The sequence below is a fragment of the Bubalus kerabau genome, chromosome 9 (assembly GCF_029407905.1).
Source record: "Bubalus kerabau isolate K-KA32 ecotype Philippines breed swamp buffalo chromosome 9, PCC_UOA_SB_1v2, whole genome shotgun sequence".
In the NCBI taxonomy this organism is placed as follows: Eukaryota; Metazoa; Chordata; class Mammalia; order Artiodactyla; family Bovidae; genus Bubalus; species Bubalus kerabau.
The window spans coordinates 53,986,047-54,011,796 of NC_073632.1; the positions used below are offsets into that span (position 1 = coordinate 53,986,047).

General features: G+C 37.6%; 1 protein-coding gene and 1 pseudogene across 33 annotated transcripts in view; one reads left to right on the forward strand and one right to left on the reverse strand.

The window, feature by feature from the left end:
- The window catches only part of LOC129619891 (uncharacterized), a 684,565-nt gene that overhangs the window by 391,870 nt on the left and 266,945 nt on the right, over positions 1–25,750 (forward strand). For 14 of the 33 annotated variants that reach the window (XR_008698241.1, XR_008698242.1, XR_008698244.1 and 11 more), the window contains one exon: positions 16,419–16,548. The exons of the other annotated variants lie outside the window; for them this stretch is intronic. The gene's annotated coding sequence lies outside the window, so the exon portion shown is untranslated. The remainder of the gene's footprint in view (positions 1–16,418; positions 16,549–25,750) is intronic. 33 annotated transcript variants of the gene reach the window in all.
- On the reverse strand, positions 24,181–25,147 carry LOC129619890 (myb/SANT-like DNA-binding domain-containing protein 7; annotated as a pseudogene).

Consider the following 25,750-nt stretch of genomic DNA (forward strand, 5'->3'; position numbering starts at 1 on the left):
AAATCAGTATAGAGGGTTCTTCTAATGCCCTATCCACTTGTTTCTTGATCTTTTCTGCTTTTGTGATGCTGCTATCCCCCGTGCTCAGCAACTCCCTTTCATGCCACATTCTAGATGTTTCCATTAACAGTAACTAAAACCACTCTGAAATCTCATTGCCAAGTGTGCCACTCAGGGGCCAGCATGTTCTGTCTTTCCAGTTCATTGCCTCTAATAACCCCAAAGTAGGTCCTCCTCTTTTTCTCATTTAGTCAGCGTAAAAGTCATGACTTACAATGATTATAATTTCATTCTTGCCAACAGCCTCAACAACCTTACTTCATGTTCTTCTTTTCACTAAACCACCAGCTTTAATCGATATAAAATCGTCTCATACCCTGTGCATGCACCCCTGCAACTGAAGATGGCTGCAAAAAAAACAAACAAACAAAAAAAAACACAAAACAAAAAACAAAGGCTTATACACAGATACAAACTGATTGGTTTAATTTTAGCTTCACAGTTATGCTATATTTACCTAGTACAATTAACCTTCCTTCTTTTTTTGTAATTTCATTTATTTATTGTCTGTGCTGGGTCTTTGTTGCTGTTTGGGCTTTTCTCTAGTTGCAGCAAGCAGGGGCTATTCTCTAGTTGTGGTGCATGGGCTTCTCATTGCAGTGGCTTCTTTTGTTGCTGAGCACAGGCTCTAGCACACATAGGCTTCAGTAGTTGTAGTTCCAAGGCTCTAGAGCACAGGTTCAGTAGATGTGGTGCATGGGCTTAGTTGCTTCACGGCATGGGCAATCTTCCTGGATCAGAGATTGAACCCAAGTCTCCTACATTGGCAGGTGGATTCTTTACCACTGAGCCACCAGGGAAGCCCCTGTCCCACTCTTAAATATGGTGATTTCTAACTCCCTTCTCTTGCACAGACCTCTTAAACCATTCCATCATCCTCACTTTCAGCTGATGAATTTAATGTCTATGTTATGGAAAAATTAGACAGAAGATAACTTTCATCTACTCTAGCCACATTTATCCACTGTTTCTCACTGACTGTCCTTCCTCTCATCACTGTGTGAACTCTTTGTGGTCCTCTCTAAAGTCAGCTTCTCTTTTGTGCATAACAATGCTCCAGCCTCTCCAGTGTACTCTAGGATATTGATCAAGCATTTTTTTTTTATTCTGCAACTTTCCCCCTCCTTATATTGAATGTCTCCCATCACTCTGCAAGTGCTATTAAGTTCTGCAGTATACAGCAACAACATCAGCAAAATAAAATACAATGCTCTTGTATTGGTTCTTCTAATGCCCTATCCACTTGTTTCTTGATCTTTTCTGCTTCTGTGATGCTGCTATCCCCTGTGCTCAGCAACTCACTTTCATGCCATATTCTAGATGATTCCATTAACAGTAACTAAAACCTCTCTGAAATCTCCTTGTCAAGTGTGCCACTTAGGGGCTGGCATGTTGTTGAATGTTCTTTCCCCCCATTTTTCTTTTTCCTTTAAGATACCAGTTCCTTTAAGGAGTCACCCAGAATTCTTCTCTTATTCCTCATCTGTCATTGTTCTTTGAACCCCTGTAACTCAAATAATTTTGTACATCTTTGCTGAAACTCTTCTTGGCCACTGCCCCTGGCCTCGGGTGTGGGGTAGCTCCTCTCGGCTACTCCTGCGCCCTCACAGCCTGGCAGTCTCGGCCACCGCCCCTGACCTCAGACGTGGGGAATAGAGGAAAACAACAGAATGGGAAAGACCAGAGATCTCTTCAAGAAAATTAGAGATACCAAGGGAATACTTCATGCAAAGATGGGCTCAATAAATGACAGAAATGGTATGGACCTAACAGAAGCAGAAGATATTAAGAAGAAGTGGCAAGAATACACAGAAGAACTGTACAAAAAAGATCTTCAAGACCAAGATATTCACGATGGTGTGATCACTCACCAAGAGCCAGACATCCTGAAATGTGAAGTCAAGTGGGCCTTAGAAAGCATCACTACAAACAAAGATAGTGGAGGAGATGGAGTTCCAATTGAGCTATTTCAAATCCTGAAAGATGATGCTGTGAAAGTGCTGCATTCAATTTGCCAGCAAATTTGGAAAACTCAGCAGTGGCCACAGGACTGGAAAAGGTCAGTTTTCATTCCAATCCCAAAGAAAGGCAATGCCAAAGAACACTCAAACTACTGCACAATTGCACTCATCTCACACACTAGTAAAGTAATGCTCAAAATTCTCCAAGCCAGGCTTCAGCAATATGTGAACCATGAACTTCCAGACATTCAAGCTGGTTTTAGAAAAGGCAGAGGAACCAGAGATCAAACTGCCAACATCAGCTCAATCATCAAAAAAGCAAGAGAGTTCCAGAAAATCATCTATTTCTGCTTTATTGACTATGCCAAAGCCTTTGACTGTGTGGATTCCAATAAACTGTGGAAAATTCTGAAAGAGATGGAAACACCAGACCACCTGACCTGCCTCTTGAGAAACTTATATGCAGGTCAGGAAGCAAGGGTTAGAACTGGACGTGGAACAACAGACTGGTTCCAAATAGGAAAAGAAGTACGTCAAGGCTGTATATTGTCACCCTGCTTATTTAACTTCTATGCAGAGTACATCATGCGAAATGCTGGGCTGGAAGAAGCACAAGCTGGAATCAAGATTTCCGGGAGAAATATCAATAACCTCAGATATGCAGATGACACCACCCTTATGGCAGAAAGGGAAGAGAAACTAAAAAATCTCTTGCTGAAAGTGAAAGAGAAGAGTGAAAAAGTTGGCTTAAAGCTCAACATTCAGAAAATGAAGATCATGGCATCTGGTCCCATCACTTCGTGGGGAATAGATGGGGAAACAGTGGAAACTGTGTCAGACTTTATTTTTTTGGGCCCCAAAATCACTGCAGATGGTGATTGCAGCCATGAAATTAAAAGATGCTTACTCCTTTAAAGGAAAATTATGACCAACCTAGATAGCATATTCAAAAGCAGAGACATTACTTTGCCAACAAAGGTCTGTCTCGTCAAGGCTATGGTTTTTCCAGTGGTCATGTATGGATGTGAAAGTTGGATTGTGAAGAAAGCTGAGCACCAGAGAATTGATGGTTTTGAACTGTGGTGTTGGAGAAGACTCTTGAGAGTCCCTTGGACTGCAAGGAGATCCAACAAGTCCATTCTAAACAAGATCAGTCCTGGGTGTTCTTTGGAAGGATTGATGCTAAAGCTGAACTCCAGTACTTTGGCCACTTCATGCAAAGAGCTTACTCATTCGAAGAGACTCTGATGCTGGGAGAGATTGGGGGCAGGAGCAGAAGGGGACAACAGAAGATGAGATGGCTGGATGGCATTACCAACTTGATGGATGTGAGTTTGAGTGAACTCCGGGAGTTGGTGTTGGACAAGGAGGCCTAGCGTGCTGCAATTCATGGGGTCGCAAAGAGTTGGACACGACTGAGCGACTGAACTAAACTGAACTTGCTGAAACTGTTCTAATCAAGTTCACCAAAATCCTGATATCTACTTATGAATTCTTAGATCTCATCTTATGTGAAACCTCTGCACTATTTGATATGGGTGATCATTCCATTCCACCTTGGGTTCTAGGACAGTTCACTATGTGCTTTTTCACATTCTCTTTGGGTAGTTCTACTTCCTCTTCCTGACCTTTTAATATGCTCAAGGGCTCAGTCATTGGATCACTTCTCTTTTCTATTTTCATTTACTCCATTGATTATTTCAACTAGGGTCAATATTTTAAGTATCATGTATACATGGATCACTGCTAAATTTATATCTCCAGTTCAAGCCAAACACAAAGTTAAGAATCATATATTTGATTACCTTCGTGGCATCTCAATTTATATTCTCAACTCCCTTATTTATAATCTACATATCAAGCTTATATCCAAAGCTAAACCCTTGACATCATCCACTGTATCATTACTATCTACTTTAATGTTTTTATCACCTCCAAAATAAACTATATACTCTTTAGCAATCATTTCTCACTTGCTCCTGGCAGCCACTGATCTACTTGTCTCCATGGATTCATCTGTTCTTCACATTTCACAGAAATGTGATTACATAGTGTGTGGCCTTCTATTTCTGACTTCTTTGACTTAGTAGAAAGTTTTCAAGGTTCATCCATGTTGCATCAGTTCTTTATTCTTTTTATGGCTGTATTGTATTCCATTGTATGACCTTGTACTCTGCTTCAAGTTAGCTAATGACAACTCAGTCTTTCTGGTTACTAATCCTATTGGCTCTATCTTGAAAATATAGCACGAATCTAAATAACTTTATCCACTTTTAGTGGTCAAGTTATTACATTTCTTTATTTTTGTAAATGGTCTTTTTACATCTGTCCTTGGACTCTTTTGTGTTCAGTTCAGTTCAGTCACTCAGTCATGTCCGACTCTTTGCGACCCCATGAACCTCGCTGTCCATCACCAACTCCAGGAATCTACCCAAACCCATGTCCATCAAGTTGGTGATGCCATCCAACCATCTCGTGCCCTGTCATCCTCTTCTCCTCCTGCCTTCAATCTTTCCCAACATCAGATTCTTTTCAAATGAGTCAACTCTTTGCATGAGGTGGCCAAAGTATTGGAGTTTCAGCTTTAGCATCAGTCCTTCCAATGAACACCCAGGACCGATCTCGTTTAGAATGGACTGGTTGGATCTCCATGCAGTTCAAGGGGCTCTCAAAAGAGTCTTCTCAAACACCACACTACAAAAGCATCAATTCTTTGGTGCTCAGCTTTCTTTATAGTCCAACTCTCACATCCATACATGACTAAGGTAAAAACTATAGCTTTGACTAGATGGACCTTTGTTGACAAAGTAATTATCTGCTTTTTAATATGCTGTCTAGGTTCGTAACTCCTTCTATGTCTCTTAATTGTCTACCCTTCCGCCATTATTAGTGTGTATGTGTGTGTGTGTTTTGAACATTTCCTCATCTCCTTGTACTATATGATTCTCTGGGGTCATTTTGTATATTTCTTGCTAGGGCAAATATGATACACTTACTCCTAGCATCATCTACTTTTCAAGGAGCCCTGTTTCCTTATATTGAAGAAACATTAGAAATCAAGATCTGGATGCTAGGTATGCTCATTGTTACTGAGTTTTATTGATTCCAGGCCCTCTCAACTGACAGGAAAAATTGTATGTGTAAATACTAACCCATATTTGTACATATATCTATAAATATTTATATGTGTAACCATTCCTATAAACTAAACATGAGTTCATATTGATGTGTTCATCTCTATTGCAATATCAATTGAACATTCCAGCCTCCTCTCCTTGCTGATCTGTAAACTCCCATTCTAGAGAAACCTAACTTCCACCATCCAACATTTACCTAAATCTTAAAATCCAATATATGCGTATAATGTTATCATAATTTTCCCTAGTGAGAAGAACCTTCATCAACTAGAGTACAGTTTTATGTATGCTTTTTTTTGTCATTAGTTTTACAGACTCCTCTCACTTCCATTTATGTAAATCAGTAGCTTCCCTCCACCACCCAAATTCTTTGAAGAGGTTCAGTGAAGTTCTGTCATATGTATGTAATACATTAAGATTGGTCATATTCTACATCCCATCTAACCTGTTGATTTTCTTTCTTTCTTTGTTTGTAATGTACATTAAGATTTACTCTGTGCTATAAAGTCCAGAGGCTTTTGAAATTTTTAGTGTCATGTGTCCTTAATTATAGCATTATATCAAATATTTCACCACTCTAAAAAAGTCATCTGTGATTTACATATTATAAACTTCCTCCACTTCTTTCTCCTAGCAACCACTGATCTTTTTTTACTATTCCTATACTTTTGCCTTTTCTATAATGTCATGTAATTGGAATGATACAATATATATCCTTTTCAGATCAGCTTCTTTCACTTAATGATATGCAATTAGGATTCACCCATGTATTTTTGCAACTTGATAGTTCACTTATTTTTGTCTTTTAAATTACTTTCATCAAAATGTGTAAAATTCACTGCTTAAACCATTTAGGCCTAAGGGTTTCTTTTTTGAATGGTTATTAATTGTGGATTCAAATTCTTTAATATTTTGGACTATTCAGGTTACCTATTTCTCCTTAATTGGATTTCAGTACTTTCTGTCTTTCAAGAAATCGGTCCATTTTATGAAATGATTAAATTTGTAGGAAAAGAGTTGTTTATAGTAGTTTATTCTTGTCCATCTAATTCCATGGATCTGTCTCTCATTTCTGACACATGAAATGTGTATTTTCTCTTTTTTTTCTTTGTTAGCCTAACTAAAGCTTTGTCAATTTTATTGATTTTTTAAGTTTTTGGTTTTGTTGATATTTTTATAGTGTCTTGTTTATAATTTCTTTGATTGCTGCCTTGATTTTTACTACAGCTGTTATTCTGTTTCCTTGAGGCCTAAATTACTGTTCTTTTAGATCTTTCTTCTTTTCTAATATATGCATCTAATGAAATAAATTTATCTTAAAGCACTGCTTAAAAGAGAAACATTATATTTTCATTTCTCTTTATTTCAAAATATATTTTAATTTCTTGAGTTTTTCTTTTGGCCAGTATGTTATTTTGAAGTGTAATGTTTTGTTTCTAATTTTTGAAACTATTGTTCCATTAGTTCCTCCTCTAGTTCAGTTGGTTTCTAGTTTAATTCCATATAGTCTCAGAACATACTTTGTTTGATTTATAGTATTTTAAATTTGTTGAAGTATTATTTGTGGATCAGGATGTGAAGTATCATGGTGAAAGTTCAATAAAGTTTGAGAGGAACGTGTACTCTGCTGCTTTTGGATGGACTAGTCTATAAATATCAGTTAAATAAAATTGATTGGTACTCTTTTGATGAACTATACACTGTACTGATAGAGATGTTTTCAATCCTTCAATTATAATAGTATATATATGTCTATTTCTCCTCTCTGTTGTTTCAGTATTTGCCTCACATATTTTGACACTCTGGTTTTAAGTTCATACATGTTTAGGATTGTTATGGCTTCTTAGAGAATCGACCCAATCACCATTATGTAGTACCTGAATTTATTTCTGATAGTTTTCTTTGTTTTGAAGTCTTTTTGTCTCAAATTAATATGGAACTCCATATTTATTTTGATTTGTGTTATACGGTATACCTTTCTTGACTCCTTTATTTTTAACATATCCTTTATTTTAAACATAAGCCTTTATGTTTAAAGTGAGTTCCCTTTAGCTAACATATAGTGAACTTTTTTCTTGTTTTATTCACTCTGACAGTCTCTGTCTTTTAATTTTATATTTAGACCATTCACATTTAAAGGGATTTTTTATATACTTGGATTAACATCTACCATGTTTGTAACTTCTTTTTGTTTGTTAACAGGACTTATTTTACTGTTTCCTTTATTTTTAGTTGAGTATTTTATGAAATTTCATCTTATCCCCTCCCTTAGTATGTTAATTATATTTGTTTAAATAATTGTTTTAGTTTTTTTCTTAAAATTTCCTCTTCTCTGCTGTCTTTTTCTTCTACTGATAGTCCACTTAACCATATGTTACACCTTTGACATTTCTAATAGGTACTGGGTCTTTTTTCCATTGTTTTTCTTTGGCTTTCAGTTTGGCATGTTTCTATTAACTCATCTTCAAGTTCATTGATCTTTTCTCATATTGTGTTTACTAATGAGACAATCAGAGACATTCTTTCTGTTACAGTGTTTTTATTTGTAGCATTTCAATTCTTTCTTATCTCTCTGCTTATGTAGCCACTTGTCTTTGCAGACTGTCCAAGTTTTTCATTAGATTCCTTAATATGTTAGTGATTTTAAATTCCATTTGTTAATTCTATCTATATAAATCAGGTTCTGATGATTACTTTGTCTCCCCAGATAATATTTCTTGCCTTTAACGTGTCCTATACATTTTTTGTTGAAATGTGAACAAGATAGGATACACTAGAGATAAATGGGACTCTTCTGTGAGAATTTTTTTTTTTTTATGTCATCAGGATCAAGAGTTTCTAAAAATTTTATTGGAATGTAGTTGATTTTCAATGTTGTTAGTTTCAGTGTACAGTAAAGTGATTCAGTTATACATATACGTAATGTATTGTTTTTCAAATTGTTTCCCCATATAGGTTATCACAGAATACTGTGAAGGGTTCCCTGTGCTCTACAGTGAGTTCTTGTTTTTTCTGACTCATATCTTAGTGTGTGCTTGTTAATCCCAAATTCCTGGTTTATTCCTCTCCCCCACATTTCCCTTTTGGTAACTGTACATTTGTTTTTGATATCTGTAAGTCTATTTTTTAAATAAATTTGTGTCATTAAAAAAAATTAAAGTCCATATATGAGTGATATCATATTTGTATTTCTTTGAGAATGTATATTAATCTAATGTTTTCTATAGTTCTAGGTACCACAGGCTTCCTGTGCCTCTGATGTTCTTGTTTTTCTTTCCCATCCTCACCAGGGCTTTGTAAGTCTTCTTCCTCAGAGAGAGTTGTAGTTTGTACATGTTTTGACAGTGATCCACTATTACTCTTTTGGAGCCCTGTTGGTGTAGTGGTAAATTATGAAGAGGTGGGACAATTGATTATCTTCCTGTTAAATCTCCTTCTCTAAATGGGCCTGTATCTGTGGACAGGGACATTGTGGGAGAAGTAATTCTTATTACTTTCCTCTCCTCCCATCCCTTTTTATTATATGATTCTAGTTATATATGATACCTCAAATCCTTTGTGGAATGAAATGTGGTGTAAATTCACATGTAAAATAAAGAGATACATACCTTTTTTGAAATATTCAAGTCATCAATGTTGTTTATGTAATTTCCAAGGAATGTGAGTGTCATAAGGGAATTTTTCAGCCTTTCCCAGGTTTTAAGTTTCTCAGAAGTAAATATCTTTATACTAGGATGTTACAGTCAGATTGACATTTCTTTGTGCAACTTTATTTTGGAATCATAAAACATCTCTATAATAGAATTTGGATTGTTTTTATTCCTAAATCTGATGCTGGTCTGCTTTTGACAGGTTGCCAAATCCCTTTGTACCTGTGTTGCTCTGTGTCTGAAAATAGAGTAATAAAATATGCTAACTACCTTCCTCTTAAGGAGGGTGACTTTATATATAAAAGATTTAAGAATATTGAAACAAAATTCTTTTTTCTAAAAGAACAACATGGGCCATTAATCCCACTTCATATTGTTTGCCTCCTGCTTACTAACTTGAGTGTCCCTGGGGTGGCATTCTGAGAATGCACCAAGAAAAAGTTAAGATGTTCATAATTCAATCAATGGACATGTTGTGATTGTGACTGTCTATAACCATAGCCCTTTAAAGTTACGAGAGCATCTGTGTGAGGAACAACTTGTGGGACCTGAGTTTGGTTAGACCAGTCTATTAGAGCATGGCAATTGTGCAGACTGCAGCCCCACTAGGTTTACTCTGCAAAGTGTTTTTATGTTGCTCTTGACCTTGGCCAGCTGCCTGTTGGATCCTTATTTGTGTTCCAGAGGAGCCCATTTTCAATACCTCCAGTGGCTTATAAACTCCAAGAGCAGTCGACTGATAGTCCAAATTTATTGGTGAAAACATAGGGTGGAGAGGATCCTCAAAATAGATGGTTTAGAGCAGGAATGTAACCATGTGTGTGATGCATGTGTACAGATAGCTTATCTTTATGTTATTAAAGAAGTGGAAGAAAATTTAGAAATCACTAGAATTTATCTTTCTCTCATGAATGAGAAATCCAAGGCACAGGAATTTTTACTAAGTTCATAAAGAATTGGTGGAAAACTAAGGAATAGAACTCAAGTTCCCAATACCCAAATAAGTGCTTTTTTATGTTTACAACATAGTTGTTTCGCTTACAAAATTATTACCACTTTCCAGGTTTTCATGGTTTGATCTGTCCATTCCAACATTCTTTTTGATTCTTAGGAATCTTTGAAAATGCAGTTTCACCTAGTGATAATACCTTTGCTCATGGAATCTATTTAGAGAAGAAATGCTACTTATTTCTTAAGAAGAGAAAAAGGTTTTATTTTTAAATTTCTGTTGTATAGTTACTCTAATATATTCCTAATTCATATTTAAATCATCCCAATTCAGCTCTGTGAGAACATTTTTAAAAGCAATATGACTTGAACAATATAGAGCTTTGCATATCATAAAGTAATAATGATGTTTTTGAGTGAGTGGACAGCTGAATGAAGAAAATAGGATTAACTTATAAATTAGATTACTAGTTTTATTGGCAGTTTGTTATAATAGTTTATCTTGACAGTAAACTTAAGAATATTACAAGGGGTGATATTTGGAACAGTTAGTAGCTTTTGTGTTTCACAGTGGTTTTATATATTTTAGACAGTATTTACTTGCACAGACTGAAATTATTTCAGAATTATTCATTACTTCAGAGGACCACCTTTTTAATGAAATTTGTTTGCTGCCAAACAGCATATTTGGATATGTTAGTCTTTTCTCCAGCTGTTTGTGTCTTGTGCTTTATAGATGCACCATTTTCCTGTATCTAATCATGACATTTTTTTTATAGTATTCAAATTTTGGTTTCAGACATAAAGTTCTGAAAAGTGACATTTCCCCTAACTTAATTATGCATTCTGATGAACCAATATTTATTTCTGCTATGTAATTAGTTTCTGATCTTTCTCTGGTATTTAGAAATCAAACTTTTGCTATTAATTAGTCTGTATTTCAGAGAAGGCAATGGCAACCCACTCCAGTACTCTTGCCTGGAAAATCCCATGGATGAAGGAGCCTGGTAGGCTGCAGTCCATGGGGTCGCTAAGAGTCGAACATGACTGAGCGACTTCACTTTCACGCATTGGAGAAGGAAATGGCAACCCACTCCAGGGTTCTTGCCTGGAGAAACCCAGGGACGGGGGAGTCTAGTGGGCTGCCGTCTATGGGGTCGCATAGAGTCAGACACGACTGAAGCAACTTAGCAGCAGCAGCAGCAGCAGCAGTCTGTATTTATCTAAATTTGAAAAGATTTTCTCACAACTAACAATACCTGCCTTTCTTTTGGTATTTTCTGATAAGCAAGAGGTAAAAGTAATCTTGTTAGCTTTATATTCAGAAACCATAAACTAATTTAAATTTCATTCTAAACTTTTACTAGCTGGGTGCTTATGTTATAAAAATACATATGCTTCATTACTATAATAACACTACAAATAGCAGTGTCTTGAAAAAATATGTCTTTTTTTTTTTTTTATCTGTTAGGTGATAGACTGAATATAATTAGTCCAAGGACCCAGGTTTTTATAAATTGTTTTGCTTTATGATCCTTAGTGTAATGCCTCCATTCAGCCAGTAAATAGGGTGGGTAAAGAAAAGAGAACTCTCCCTCTTAAAAGCATGACCTGAAAATCACAGGTGCATTTTCTCAAATCCCACTGACTCTCTTTGGCTGCATGATACTGTTAGACTTAGCATAAGCTGATAATTCAGTCTCTACCAAGCATCCACAGTCTCATTATAATTTCCATGATCATTTCAGAAGAGAAAGGAAACTAGCAGTATCTTCCTGGGGTTTAGAGCCTTTGATATTACCCTACAACCCCTGGGTACACACTTCTATTTTGTTTTTGTTTCCACTCATTATTTCCTCTATTTATTTCACTTTGGAAATTTTCTGTGGACCTGTTTTTATTTATTTATTTTTTTAAAGTTGGGGATAAATATCTTTATTGCATTTCAGTCACAGCAAGCCAGGGTAGAAACATACAAATATGACAAACTATGCCTGAAACTTAACCTTCTTCACATCAGTCAAGGAGGCCTGGGAGCTTGGAGGATGAGGGAAACTCTGCTATATATATTATTACCATCACTAAACCATAAGTCATTACCAATTAAAATATGTGGTTCTCGTCTTACTCTTAAATACAAGAGGCAGGCAGTGATGTGAGTAACCTTTGCAGGCTTTGCAGGACATACTTTGTTGTGATAGACATGGTCTAACTGAGAAATGCCTTAGTCTTTTTAGTGGAACTTGATTTGAGGAATAGCCGATCTCCATCTGTAACTGAAATACAAGGTAAATACTTCTTTTGGCTGTGTGTTCTCTTTATTTTTTATTTTTTTTTAAGTTTAATTTTATTTTATTTTTAAACTTTACAGGATGGGGAACACATGTATACCTGGGGCGGATTCATTTTGATGTTTGGCAAAACTAATACAATTATGGACCTGTTTTTAAATTCATCAATTTTGTCTTGTGTGTCCTATGTACTGATAAAGAACCATTCATCTCGATTTTGCCACCTTCTGTAGTTTCAATCTTGCTGCTGAAATTCTGTGGTGACTATAGTTGCTTGTTGTCCTTTGCACTACGTCCTTTAATATGTTAATGGCAATTAAATCTTTGATAGTTCCAGTATCTAAGTCATCTCAGTGTCTGGTTCTGTTGTCTGCTTTATCACTTGACAAGTATTCATTTTATTCCTCTACTCTATTTTGTATATGTGTGTGTGATTTTTTTTTTTTTACTGAATTCTGGAATTATGTGTAAAAGAACAGTAAAAGAACAAAAGACTGAGGCAAATAATATCTATGGCTAGAAAAGTGTATGCCTCTCTTTTGTTGGGTTACTATCATGGAGAGTTGAGTCAAACTAGAGAGTAATTGATCTGAGTTTGACTACTATGCCTTTAATAGTGCTTCACAGGCTTCAAATTCCGCAGTAGTGGGATGCTGCTATATGTTGTTGAGTGTGGAGCCTAGGGTGTTGGGAAGACTTTTATACATTCTGATTCCATGCTAAGCTTTCAACAGACTGCACAACTGCATTATGGAAGGAAGTTTTTCCATGCTATTCCTCTTCTGCAATAGTATTGCTTGTTACTAGGCATGAGGCATGTTGTACAAACAAGGGTTATCTCTAAGATTTTTATGATTCAGCTGTAGTCTTAGATGAGTCTTTTCAACCTGAGTTATAATAATTAGTCTTTCTCAAAAGTTCCTGTTCTCTTCCATGAGAGTCACATTCTGTCTTCTATGTGCGAGATTCTCAATTTGGAAAGATTCTCCTACCTTTCCAGCAACAGAAGCAGACCTTTTAAACTGGGCAAACAAATGTGCTTCTTTATCTCCATGAGAAGAAGTGTGCCTTGACCTGGGACTAGTGGCAGAGGATTTTCTTGCTTTGTTCCAATAGATTCTTGGAGCTTGTTCTTTGAGGTAAGGCTTAAGATACAAGGGAAGGTTTCCTAATCTTTTCCTAGGGTCAGAAAGTTTTTGCTTCTACCATTTGCCTTTGTTGGAAGAAGCCAGGTTTCCTGTCCTTTATCCATTGACTTACAGCTTTTGATTCACATAAGAAAAAGTTAAAGAAGTGAGTATGTATTCATGCCTGTGCACCATGAAGGGGAAATTCTTTTAGGTCTCCTGTTCTGCCCCCAAACTCTCATGAACACAAGATGGAGGCTCATTGTGAAGAAGAGGGTGATTACAGAGTCATCTTGTCCCAGGTATTCTAAACTTTCACCCTGATCATCTCTTGATCTTTAAGAACACTTTATTGTCTCAGTTGTTTTCTTTTACTTTCTCCTACTTTATTCTTACACTGGTCACTTCTTACTCTTGTGCTCTGTAAAGTTAAAAAAGTTCATGTGTCCCTTCTGTCCTTAAAAGGCTTTTTTATCCTTTAGAATTTTCTTCACCCTTCACCTCAGTTCTCAGATGGGCTTAAAATGTTATGATTTTGTAGTTTTAGTTTTTTTTTTTCACTTTTGTTGTTAGGGTAGAAGTGATGGTCTCTTGTGGATTTATACATCCTAAGTTGAATAAGAACCTGTCCTTGGGTTTAAATAGCATATGTTCAGTATTATCTTTTGCTAAAATGGTTTCTTGACATTCATAGCCTTAGGGTTTACAGTACCAACTGTATGCAGTTCATTGCAACACACATTCAGTAATTTTCAATTGGAACTTTAGTGTTAAAATTGTCTTACTTGTGTAGTAAACCTAGCCCACTTTTAGTGTGTGAACCTAGCTGAATCTCTCAATATATGCATCTCAACCAGTCCTCCACTGTTTGTCGCATATGTAATTTACTTCACTTACAAGGTTGGGGTGGAGTTTTTTTGTAAGGCTGCAAATTATATGCTCCAGTGATATGCATAAATTTAACTATTTGCAAAGCTCATGAGTATTAACAAATGTCAAATATCTATTCTGTTTTATTTAGAATATACAGTAGACTCATGAGTTATGTCTGGATAGCTTTCAGATATTCTATCTGATTCCTAAATTCATGAAAGATATTAAATATAGGCAAATGGTTTCCTTTTAATCATATATGGGATGAGAGTCACATATTTCATATGTCAAACAAAAGTTAACCCCATGCCAATTTAAACTAAGAAAGTTCTTTTTATCACTACAATAGAATTATTGTGGTGTACAGTGCTAGATACAAATGTATGGGGAATGAGTGCATGCCCTATTTAAGTGACTTCCTTAAACAGTCAGTTTTCTAACACACAGGATTCAGATTTACATTTGAAATAATACTAGATTAATCTGTGTAATAAATAATCACCACCAGTAGAATATCCTTGAAATAGTAAACATTGAATTTGTAAAGAACAAAGACATACTATACCATAAGTGATGGCAAAGCCTAATCATTATTGGGGTTTAGGCTAGAAGTGATGTTTAAATATGGACCCTAGTTTAAGATATTAACATCTTACAAGATAAATGTAAACTCTTCTTTTTCCACTTTCCAAACTACTAAAATGAAGTTTACTTGAAGTTTAATAAATATATTTAGTTGTACTTAATAAATATCTTACAGAAGAGATAAAATCAAATTAATGATGTGTGTCCAGCAGAAATAGTCTTCTTATCAAGCTGTTGGGGCCATCTCTTCTCTATAAGGAACCAATCTTCACAAGCTGTGAGAACCACCCATTTGACACATTCTATTACTTGTAATTAAAACATAAACATCTACTTGGCCATGCTTTCATTTAATAAATTATGATCAGCTTTCATATTTATTTCCAGAGTGGTAGTTTGTGTATTATGATTAAGATTCAATTTGAGCCCCAATACTCTGTGTCATTACCTTGTGACAACACCAAGTGTGAGATCATTTGTATTGTTTTTCCTTATGCTAATTTTTAAAAAATCTGTCAATATAACGGCATTCAAATACTGAGATGCATTTGAAAATCAGTTCTCATTTACTCTAGTCATTTCATATTCATTATCATAATGTTAATTTTGATGTTTTTGTGTTATTTAAATATAATTTTATTGTAAGATCCTATAGGATCTTCTATTTCTTGTTTGGATTTAGTCAAGTGTATCTTCCTTAGTGAGCTTCCCTGGTGGCACATGATAAAGAATCTGTCTGCAATGCAGGAGACCTGGGTTCCATCCCTGGGTTGGGAAGATCCCCTAGAGAAAGAATGGCAAGGATTTGACAGCATTCCAGTTCCTTTGATATTTTTGAGGAAGCAATATTTGCAAAGTGAAACCAACCGTGCAGAGAAGAGCAAATCTACCCACTGGCAGTTTAATTTTGATGCCCTTGATCTGATTCCAGTTCAGGGGTTACATTTTGAGTATGGATTTTTCTCTTAATTCTTCAGCTTTCCTTCTCTTTAACTTGGATAAGGTCAATTAGATCCAGAGAAGAATTTCCACACCTAATATGAAAATGCAAATGATTGGCTTGCTGTTCTTGTGAAAAATACCAGAAACTGCATGTGTATTATCTTACCTTGTAGAAAAAAGCCAATTTGATAATTACAAGCTGCTTTCTGCAGCTGTGAATGCCCCCTTTGAACCAATAAAAAACATCAGGAGGCCCAATCATGAACATTCTCTGAAAATTCTATTTACAAAATGTATGCCTTAACAAACTACCTCACAGCTTCCTGGGAATTAAAGTCAGACCTGGTAAAGAAACAGTTTCCTAAATGGGCTTTGCTCACATAGGGTCTCCTGTACTCAACTCCCAACAGAGTAGAATTGGCAGGCTTTCTTGAAAGTTCTATAAAAATTTTCTATTTTTACATATAAACAGTCTAGCCAGTGTAATCATCCAAAACTAAAGTCTCAGTGGGTTTTATAATAACTATTTAAATGATACTATACCTTAAGGTAATACCTACAGTTTGTTTGCAAAATGTTCACAGATGTAATTCCAACTCACTTGAAACTTATTTTTATCGCTTCTGTTAGTTGTCTATTCTTAATTGTTTATTCCTCCCCAAATATTATAAGCTTTTTAAGAGCAGAATAAAGCCCCATTTCCCCCATAAGTCTTAATACTTAGTTAACTCTTCATATATAATAATTGGTTGAATATTCAAATATACCAATATAAGAAAAAAAATTGAGCTAAAATTGCACAACTTAACATTTAAAATCAAGTCCTTATTTCTCCTTTTAACAGGAGTAAACTCCAGGAATCGGCAATGGACAGGGAGGCCTGGTCTACTGCAGTCCATGGGGTCGCAAAGAGTCTGATACAACTGAGCGACTGAAGTGAACTGAACTGAACTGAAAGCAGAAGCTCTGATGAAGTGAGCTTTAACCCTACTACAAGTGAAAATTTCACTTATTTTTATATTTTTTATAGTCTGTGAGTGTGAAATCTTCCAATAAAATATACTATGCATTTACATTGTTACACAACATTTTTCTTAGTAAAATTAATATAACATGTAAATATATCAAATTCAGGTATAAAATTTAGCCAAATTGTATACCTTGAAAAAAAGCTTGTTGTTTCTGAAGTAAAGGTCAGCATTGTGAGATGTGTAGAAAAGATGCCATGGATTCTAGAACATTGTAATGACTCCAGCAAAACTACAGCTAAATAATCTGATAGTTTTTCTTGAGGACTCCTTGTGATGGAGGGTACATTTTCTCTCTTTGCAGCTTAAGTTTAATGAGACTGAATTATATTTAAGAACACTGATGAATTTATTTTACCAGTTCAGCATGTATGGACCCTATTTCACAGTCTAAATCTTTCCAGGAATATCCAAAATTGCCCTATTCCTATAGATTCATCTCAAATCCTATGCAATATAGGAGGCTGAGAAAATTGTTAAGCAAAACAATAGCAGAAGAATATGCAATCATTAGGAAGTTTCAGGGTGATTCTTCCTGTTCAAAAAAAAAAAAACCAAGAAAAGACTGTGTATCTAACGCTGTGTATCATCTGTATATCTAACGCTTGTGGTAGGGTTAAAGCTCACTTCATCAGAGTTTCTGCTTTCAGTTCAGTTGCTCAGTTGTATCTGACTCTTTGCGACCCCATGGACTGCAGCAGGCCAGGCATCCCTGTCCATTGTCGATTCCTGGAGTTTACTCAAACTCATGTCCATTGAGTCGGTGATGCCATCCAACCATCTCATCCTCTGTTATCCCCTTCTCCTCCTGCCTTCAATCTTTTCAGCATCAGAGTCTTTTCCAGGTGGCCAAAGTATTGGAGTTTCAACTTTGGCATCAGTCCTACCAATGTATATTCAGGACTGATTTCCTTTACAATGGACTGGTTGGATCTCCTTGCAGTCCAAGGGACACCCAAGAGTCTTCTCCAACACCACAGTTCAAAAGCATCAATTCTTTGGCGCTCAGCTTTCTTTATACTCCAAGTCTCACATCGATACATGACTACTGGAAAAACCATAGCTTTGACTAGACAGACCTTTGTTGGCAATGTCTCTGCTTTTTAATAGGCTGTCTAGGTTGGTCATAACTTTTCTTCCCAGGAGCAAGTGTCTTTTAATTTCATGGCTGCAGTCACCATCTGAAGTGGTTTTGGAGCCCCCAAAAATAAAGTCTGTCACTCTTTCCCCATCTATTTGCCATCAAGTGATGGGACCAGATGCCATGATCTTCATTTTCTGAATGTTGAGCTTTAAGCCAACATTTTCACTCTCCTCTTTCACTTTCATCAAGAGGCTTATTAGTTCCTCTTCACTTTCTGCCATAAGGATGGTGTCATCTGTGTCTCTGCCATTATTGATATTTCTTCTGGCAATCTTTATTTCAGCTTGTGCTTCATCCAGTCCAGCATTTCTCATGATGTACTCTGCATATAAGTTAAATAAGCAGGGTGACAATACACAGCCTTGATGTACTCCTTTTCCTATTTGGAACCAGTCTGTTCCATGTCCAGTTCTAACTGTTGCTTCCTGACCTGCATACAGATTTCTCAGGAGGCAGGTCAGGCATCTGGTATTCCAATCTCTTGAAGAATTTTCCAGAGTTTGTGATGATCCACACAGTCCAAGACTTGGGCATAGTCAATAAAGCAGAAGTAGATATTTTTCTGGAACTCTCTTGCTGTTTTGATGATCCAGTGGATGTTGGCAATTTGATCTCTGACTCCTCTGCCTTTTCTAAATCTACCTTGAACATCTGGAAGTTCACGGTTCAGGTACCATTGAAGCCTGGCTTAGAGAATTTTTAGCGTTACTTTACTAGCGTGTGAGACAAGTGCAATTGTGCGGTAGTTTGAGCATTCTTTGGCATTGCCTTTCTTTGGGATTGGAATGAAAACTGACCTTTTCCAATCCTGTGGCCACTGCTGAGTTTTCCACATTTGCTGGCATATTGAGCGCAGCACTTTCACAGCATCATCTTTTGGATTTGAAATAGCTCAATGGGAATTCCATCACCTCCACTAGCTTTGTTCATAGTGATGCTTCCTAAGGCCCACTTGACTTTACATTCCAGCATGGCTGGCTCTAGGTCACACCATTGTGATTATCTGGACTTTTCCTTAGTAGGGCTCAAAAATACTCACCCCTGGTCTGCTCTATTCATTCTCAATTGTGGGCTCTATGTGATCATTACTTCATACTGATCTATCACAACTGTGGTCTCCTTCAGTGATAAGTTCTCTAGATAGTAATTGCAGAATCTGTTTAATGTTTGTAGCTAAAACTTTTCAAAGTTTAAATCCAGAATTGAGTATCTGACCTTTTCCCCACTTAGCTTTTCAAAAGAAATAACCTTTAGGTAAAATCATCTGTTTCTAATGTTTACTGTATTTTCTTCTTTTGTGTTACATTACCCCTTCCTCCCCTTTTTTTGAGTCAAGGAAGAAAAAATAAAGAAAAAAAAAAACTCTTAAATGTAAGAGCATTTGATTGTATTGCATTAATTTCCTGTGTACATTATCAAAGTCCCATGACTTTAGTAGCTCAGAGTCATGATTTATAAATTAAGCTTCATTCTTCATAAGATGTGGTTTATATTAGTGCATAATTATATGGGGTCTTTATATTCCTCTTCTTTTTCTTTTCATGTATCATTCTTTATTTTTTCTATCCTGCCAACAGATTATAAATGGGTAGAAATTATTCATGTATTGTTTTTCTTTTATATATTCTATAGCTGAGGACTTTGTAAGCTATCAAGATGTACCTTATTGTTTAGCTGAAATAAGTATGGGTCTATTTGAAAAAGCTTCTATTTCATCCAAGGAAATTACTGATGGAAAAAACAAATGGTGGATGATGTGGAAAATGTCCTATCAACCTGCATAATCCATTTATATAATGATAGCAGATTTATCTCTGGTGGTACCCTCTGCTTCTATTGTTCTATAATTATGGATATTCAAATAGGAACAGTGCAATAATGATTGCTTTGAGCACGCTAAGATATTTGTATCTTAAGACAAGGGCACCTACCTCTCTAACTGCATTTCATGCTAATCTTTCCCTAGATCAGTAATTAGCAAACTTTTCTGTAAATGGCTAAATAGCTAATGATTTTAAGTTTTGCAAGTCATACCGTATCTGTTGCAACTAGTCAAGTAGTGTTTTTTAGTGGTATCTGACATTTATTGAAAATAAGAAGTAAAATTTGTCCAGGTAGTGTTGAGGAGTTGGGTAGAGTACAGGAGTTCTTCTGTTGACCAACAGATGCAGGACTGAGAAAATACTCCAAATTCTGAAGAGATCTAGCATCTGGAAAAAATGATGGTGAGATGATTTGGCTGCAAGGCACCCCTGGGACCTGGCAGTCATCTAGAGGAGTAGAAAATGTCCCTGAGGGTGGGAAGGGGAATGGGCTTCAGAGAAGGTGAAAGGCTGTCCCCTTGGCAATGATTCTGAGCTGTCTGAATCACTGTTCAGGGACTATGGCCTGCTAGGTACCTCCTAAGTGAGCTCAGGTCACTAAGCTCAGGTCACTAAGCTCAGATCGTTGTGGTTTTTTTGTGGGATGTAGTAGAGGATGATGGCAACAACATCCAACATCTGCAGACAGATTCAGGTCTGCTAGTCTTTTCTACCAGCATTTCTCTGCTTCACAATGTCAAAGAACCATAGAAAGTAGTAAACAAACATGTGTGGCTGCGTTCTAATAAAACCATCTTAAAAGCATAAATGAGAGTTAGCCTGAGGGTCATCATTTGCCAACTTTGCTTTAAGTCATTATGCACTGAACAGTTCCAGGCTTCCCTGGTGGCTCAGACAGTAAAGAATCTGCCTGCCAATGCAAGAGACCTGGGTTCAATCCTTGGGTCAGGAAGATCCCCTGGAGAAGGAAATAGCAACCCACTCCAGTATTCTTGACTGGGGAATTCCATTGCCAGTGGAGCCTGGCAAACTATAGTCCTTGGGGCTGCAAAGAGGTGGACATGACTGAACAGCTAACACAACACAGGAAAAATGGCCTCCCTACTTCTTGTGCTGCTCCACCACTTTGGATATTCTTGTCCCTGCTTTTCCACAGTCTTCACTTATTTTCTTCCTTCTGATCTACACTTAAATGAAATGAGGCTCAAAGACAGGGAGACATTCTGATCTACCTACAAAAAAACCTGATTTATATCTGTAGTCCTTGTGTAATTACTGATGTGAAACCTGTCACTTTGAAATGTGATGTGATTGGGATGATAAATTACTGGTCAAAATTATGAGTCACCCTATTCATAAAATAATTCTCTGAAGAGTCTATGTAAACTAGGAAATTAGCCGATCATCCCTGGTGGCTCAGACGGTAAAGCATCTGCCTACAATGCAGGAGACCTGGATTCGAGCCCTGGTTAGGGAAGATCCTCTGGAGAAGGAAACGGCAACCCACTCCAGTACTCTTGCCTGGAAAATCCCATGGATGGACGAGCCTGGTAGGCTACAGTCTATGGGGTGGCAAAGAGTTGGACACGACTTCACTTTCACTTCCACTTCCTTTCCACTATTTATATGAGAAACACTAGAATTTGCATTTTTGGTGCTTTCTTTTTATCATTTACTGTGTGCCTCTCCCTAGTGAAATAAAAGTCTGTATAAGAACTGAGTCTTCTGCTCCATTCATGTTGCATTTCCACTCCAAATATACTACATGCAAGATATAGTGCACCCATACACAAACATAAACTCAAAATGGATTAAAGATCTAAACATAAGACCAGAAACTATAAAACTCTTAGAGGAGAACATAGGCAAAACACTCTCCGACATAAATCACAGCAGGATTCTCTATGACCTACCTCCCAGAATATTGGAAATAAAAGCAAAAATAAACAAATGGGATCTAATTAAAATTAAAAGCTTCTGCACAACAAAGGAAACTATAAGCAAGGTGAAAAGACAGCTTTCAGAATGGGAGAAGATAATAGCAAATGAAGCAACTGACAAACAACTAATCTCAAAAATATACAAGCAACTCCTACAGCTCAATTCCAGAAAAATAAACAACCCGATCAAAAAATGGGCCAAAAAACTAAACAGACATTTCTCCAAAGAAGACATACAGATGGCTAACAAACACATGAAAAGATGCTTAACATCACTCATTATCAGAGAAATGCAAATCAAAACCACAATGAGGTACCATTTCATGCCAGTCAGAATGGCTGCTATCCAAAAGTCTACAAGCAATAAATGCTGGAGAGGGTGTGGAGAAAAGGGAACCCTCTTACCCTGTTGGTGGGAATGCAAACTAGTACAGCCACTATGGAGAACAGTGGAGATTCCTTAAAATCCTGGAAATAGAACTGCCATATGACCCAGCAATCCCACTGCTGGGCATACACACTGAGAAAACCAGAATTGAAAGAGACATGTGTACCCCAATGTTCATCGCAGCACTGTTTATAATAGCCAGAACATGGAAGCAACCTAGATGTCCATCAGCAGATAAATGGATAAATTGTGGTACATATACACAATGGAGTCTTACTCAGCCATTAAAAAGAATACATTTGAATCAGTTCTAATGAGGTGGATGAAACTGGAGCCTATTATACAGAGTGAAGTAAGCCAGAAAGAAAAACACCAATACAGTATACTAACTCATATATATGGAATTTAGAAAGATGGTAACGATAACCCTGTATGCGAGACAGCAAAAGAGACACAGATGTATAGAATAGTCTTTTGGACTCTGTGGGAGAGGGAGGGTGGGATGATTTGGGAGAATGGCATTGAAACATGTATAATATCATATAAGAAATGAATCACCAGTCCAGGTTCAATGCAGGATAAAGGATGCTTGGGGCTGGTGCACTGGGATGACCCAGAGGGATGGTATGGGGAGGGAGGTGGGAGGGGGGTTCAGGATTGGGAACATGTGTACACCCATGGTGGATTCATGTTGATGTATGGCAAAACGAATACATTATTGTAAAGTGATTAGCCTCTAATTAAAATAAATAAATTAAAAAAAGATATAGTGTACCCAATATATAATTGGGCAAATATATAAATATTTGTTAAATGATTTCAATCTGGGCATAGTGAAATTCTTTCTCATTATTATACATTATCCACAACGACAATTTTTTTCTAAAATATATAGCTTAATATTAGAGATTTTTTTTCATCCATAATAGAGAGTTGGAGATAGGCTTCCAAACTAATTGGCCTGACAGGAGTAGGATCCAGATTTTTGTATGATGGATCCTCCTCCACCTCCTTCCATGGATTTCTGGGCAAAAGTGTTCTGTACATCTCTATACAAAGACCTACCTGGATGGTCAGAAGATGGCAGTGTTTTTTAAATGATTCTAATTTAATCTCAGTGGTCTTCCCTTTCTCCAAGAAAATCGAACCTATCATTGGGTTGAGAATCTTTTAAAAATCCCCAATATCTGTGACACCTTTTCCCTAGCACTTACTGCTTTTTAATGTAAAGGAATAGGATTTTTCACTATTTCCAGGATGGTTGGTTGAAATCCCATCTAATCAATCTTGTTACATGGATGTGGTGATATTCACTAGGAGGAAAGGATTTTGTTTGTTTGTTTAGCTAAAAGTATTTGGGAAGCTGTTATAATCCAAATTGTTTCCATGATGTCCAAATGACAAACCAAACCTAAAGTTATATAATTATGAACATAAAAAAAAAAAACCTAAACATGGAATACAAAGAATTTACTTATAGGTAGTGTTTTATTAGACAGCCAATTTCTCATGATATCAAAGATTATCAACATGAACCAAAACACACGATTGTGGCTTCCTATCAGTTCTGAATTATATCCATAGAGATAAGTGACTAAGGACAAGTAAAATGGAGGGAAAGATGGTTTGACTATTAAGTGGTTGCTAGTAGGTATGTCACAGATACAGCAAACATAAAAAGGGACCAATACATGTTGTGTCTACAATAGCCTAATAAACTACAGAGAGATTTTAAGAAATGAAGATTGTAAATTCCAGGAAGCAGTCCAGTTAAACTAGTAGAGATTTAAGCAATGAGGCACGGTGTAAAACCCTAATTCTGTATCTTGTCAACTACTGTGCCTCACACCAGCCTTCTCTCGGCCAAGGTCATATGCTTTAATAACTTACATGCATATAGTGCTTTTAAACCCTTTCATATCTATTTCAGCCATCTGATCCTCGCAACAACCTGTGAGGTAAGTAGGTTTAGCAGCTGAGAAAGCTGATGTAGAGAGTAAACTAAAGTGTCTCCTATCAGTGACAAAGCCAGGGCTAGCTAGCTCTGTGCACTTGGCTGCATCCTTCTTCTCCTGGGCCACCCCTTGTATTTCTAAAAGGTCTTTCAAATAGTAGAGATGCCTGGGAGCAGCCACCAGCACACATGTTCCTACCACTCCACACATTAACTGTCCATCCACTCTGTTTTGTCTGAGGACACAGAAAAGGAACCAGGGTATCCGGAGGCGTTGGTTGGACCCGGGCTCTGCCAGTGTAGGAAATACACCCTTGCGTGATCAGCTCCTAACTTTTGGTGTTTGAAATTAACCTCTGAAGCAACTTTTCAAGTCCCAGCTGGAAAGCCCCAGTTGCCTCTTCCACTGCTGTGGCCAAGTGTCTGACCATGACCACTGCACCCCTGCGGAGCTCACTGGCAATGTCCTGCTGACTGCTGGCCTCCTCGCCATTGGCAATCAGCTGGTCCAATTTTTCTTGCTCCTGCTTTGAAAATTCTCGTGTCAACCTCCTGTTTTCTGCCAGCTCAGCTGCAATAGTCCTGGCCACTGACCACCTTCTTCACTGGGGCCACTTGGGAGGGGGCTCACTGGTCAAAGGCCTATCCCCACCAGAAACAAAAGGAGCCCTGGAGGAGGAGGCTGGAGGCTGCTGTGCTGAGGCCACCTCATGAGTGTTTCGGCCAGAGCTGGAGCAGGAGCTGGGCTCACCAGACAGAGCCAGTCTGGTCACGGGGCTGCTCTGACAGGGAGCAGCTGCACCATTGTAAAGGTGGTGGGAGCTGCTGTAGCTGGGGGTCCCTTGAGAGCACCCTGCACCCTAAAGAGTTATCCCAGGAGACCTTTAGGTCACTGGTTTCTGGCATCTGGTCACTGACCCTCAGCTGACAATCCTCATCTGATTGCTTCACTGTTTTCAAAATAGGCTGATGCTCTGCTCCCTGAGTCCTTTTGCTCCCAGAATGCTAGTCCCCTCCTCCCCTGTGGTGTCAGGGGATGCTAAATTCATCACTGTTCTTGGCCCAAGAAGCGTCCTCCATTAACTTTAACAGTTAAAGCGTCCTCCATTAACAGTGAAGCATGGTGCGGCAGAAGTGTTCCTGCTACATCCGCTTGGACACGGCTTGATAGACATCTGCGTTGTGATTCATGGTCTGCAGGCACTGAATGTACTCCGCCTTGCCTAGTGGGGAGAGAAGCCTCCGTATCTCCTGTCTGTAGCACTGGAAGCCTGCACATCTATTGGAAGTCGCCATGGCAGACTGGGAAGAAAGGCTAGCTGGAGGAGGCTCCCGGGCAGGAGAGTACTGACCTGAAGGTGTGAGGAATTTCTGGGTGCTCCAGTGTATCTCCAAGAGGCAGCCGCTTCTTCCCTCTCTAGTGCTAATTGCTGAGAAGCCAGGTCCGAGGACTGCATTTCTGGCTGGAAGGCCACAGAGGAATGTAAGTTACAGGAGCAGTGTAAGGATAATTGTGGCAGTAAGTTAGGAGGAGCTACCTGTAAGTAGCTGCAAAGAGGCAGGATGCCAGGGCTGAGAGAAGCCCAACTTTGGGAGGTCACTTAGGATGGGGACTGGACCAAGGGCTACAAAGGGCCTTACTGGCTTGGTAACAAGGGGACTGGCTTCTTCACAAAAAGTAAGATTCTTTCAAGGCTGAGATCTGGAACCACTGTGTGTTTTCTGCCAAGGATCTGCTTGATTTTCATTACTGAGTTTGAAATATTTCTTATTCTACTTTGTTTTGCTGCCAATCCAACAACATCTTCATTTTTTGAGTAAGCAACAACAGCTGGAGTAACTCTGTCGCCTGCATCATTTGCAACCACGCCAGCCCACGATTGTTATGGATGGCCACAC